Genomic DNA, 2,388 nt, shown 5'->3' with positions numbered 1-2,388 from the left:
AGGGGGAGGGGGAGGGGGCTCAAACAACTCTCATCACCTGGATTCTGACCTTTCTCCCGCCAGACAGAAAACTGAAGATTCTCCCAGTGGCTACAACACATTTTGTGTTTGTTTTAAGTTTTGCACATGTTTCAATATTGTGTTCTACTTCCCAATTAAAAATTGATCCCAGTAGCTGGGAGAACTAGAAAGAACAGAAGTCTGGGAGCTCTTCAAGAATTCCCAGACCTCCCTGTATTTCTCCTGACTTCTGCTTCCTCACCTTCTGTTTTTTCTTGCAGAGCAACAAAGAAAGCAACGTCAACGACACCACAGAAGCTTGCAATTTAGCTCACAAAATGTCAGCTGCATGATGCATCTCCTTCTCCATCGTCTCTTTTTACCTCCCGTTTTTTTTAAACCATCACTCTCTCTCGTGACTTTGAGCATAGCTCAGGGTAACACTAACCAGTGCTGCATCCATTTAAAACAGTCCCACCTATACATCATCTGGTAATGAGGCACGGTTGAGAAAGGGCTAAGATCTTAGAAAAGCAGTCAGCCATAGCTTAAGAAAGATGCATTGTGGGGTGTCCATGAGTTCTATATTCCCCTCCTAGAATCATAGCCTGGGAATGGAAGCAACTTGAGGATTGTGAAGAGTCCATCCTTGGACAACAATCTCTACCTTGACTAGACCAGGCTCCAATTGTTCACTTTGGGGGAAAGGACTCACATCAGTGTGTGGCCCTGGACAGCCCCTGCTCCTGAGTTAAAAGCAAAGCTCTATCAGTGGACCCTTATTTACAGAGTAACCCTTGCCCGTCACCTTCCATTCCTTCCACCCATAAGAAAACTCAGGGCAGACATTCCCAGCCTTCCCTCACCTCCCTCCTTCACCCCGAGAGAATGAGTTGCTTCTCCACTGTGTTTTATAACGGCCTTTTTCACACTGTGCCCTAATTTACGTGCTTGTCTCATCCTGATAGCCCCAAGAAAGGAGGTGACAGACAAAAGTGTCTGCAAGAGTGAAGAGTGAATAAATGAATATAAAATTCTTAATCGCTAAAGAATTTACCTTCTAGCAGGTAAGACAAGATAAGGCAGTTAAGTGAGAAATAGCAGAACAGAAAGAAAGTTGAAAGGGACCTCTGGACTTGGCTAAGAAGGTAGATGCCAAGCTTGTTAGGAACCTAACTATGAATCAGATGTACACAGGTGCAGAAATGGATGAGGCAGTTGTCTTTGGAGGGAAACGATGTCAAGGTCCAGGGTCTGCTGAGATGAAGGAACCAGAAAGACCATCTGAGATCCAGGTGTGAAAAGACTTTCAATACCTAACAAGAGAAGATAGATAGATGATAGATAGATAGATGATAGATTGATAGATAGATAGATAGATAGATAGATAGATAGATAGATAGATAGATAGATAGATAGATAGATAGGCATTAGAGAGGGTTTCACAAGGAATACTAATCTGGGCTTGATGTCCAGGAGGATGCAGGGACTGGAAGTGGTGGCAGAGTGACCAATCAGGTGTAGAAACTGGCTTGCACAGCAACCCTCACTGTTTTAATCAAATGCGATTTTCATTTGAAAGAATAAAAAAGTTAGGACCACAGCACACACAAAAAATAACATTAAAAGAGAACAATTGGCATCAGAAACAGAATTCAGGAGTCAGATGGGAACTTACAAATATAATTTCTAATTCCAATTCTCAGAATGATTCAAGAACATTCTATACCTACAAGTTCAGAATGGGCTACTTATCCATTCTGGAAACAGATTTCATTCCTGATGGTTCCTGGGAAGAGTCGAATATAGATATAAGAAGTGTCAAAAAACAAACAAATGAGTGACGGGATGATGGGGAACAGAGACTAACAGGGGGGAGGCCTTCCCACCCCAGCTACTGAAGGGACAGGGGAGGGACCGTGTTACTCCAGGCCAGCCAGCACTACCCCACAGAGGCCCAGCTGCCCAGCAGGAGCTTCAGTAACAGAAGGAAACAGCCATGACCAGAGAAGAGGTCGCAAGGCAAAAGGGAGGGGATAAGAAATACCCTGACTTCACTGTCTGCTTACCCTCCAAACTTCTGCTGATGCCTCCCACTGGGCGAACCAGCAGGAAGTGCAATTGGATGCCAGACAGGAAAGAGTGAAGAAAGAAACAAAGACTCTCCATGAAACAAAGATTAAACAACATGGGGCTGGCTGAGTGGATCAATTGGTTAAGAGCATGAGCTCTGAGCAACAGGGTCACCAGTTCGATTCCCACATGGGTCAGTGAGCTGCTCCCAAGCTGAGCTCCCGCTGAGCTGCCAACAGGCAGCAGGATGGCTTAGTGGTTAGAGCATGAGCTCCTAACAACAAGGTTGCTGGTTCGACTCCCACATGGGATGGT

This window comes from Hipposideros armiger, unplaced genomic scaffold (assembly GCF_001890085.2).
Source record: "Hipposideros armiger isolate ML-2016 unplaced genomic scaffold, ASM189008v1 scaffold_187, whole genome shotgun sequence".
In the NCBI taxonomy this organism is placed as follows: domain Eukaryota; kingdom Metazoa; phylum Chordata; class Mammalia; order Chiroptera; family Hipposideridae; genus Hipposideros; species Hipposideros armiger.
Note: the sequence above shows the minus strand (reverse complement) of the source record.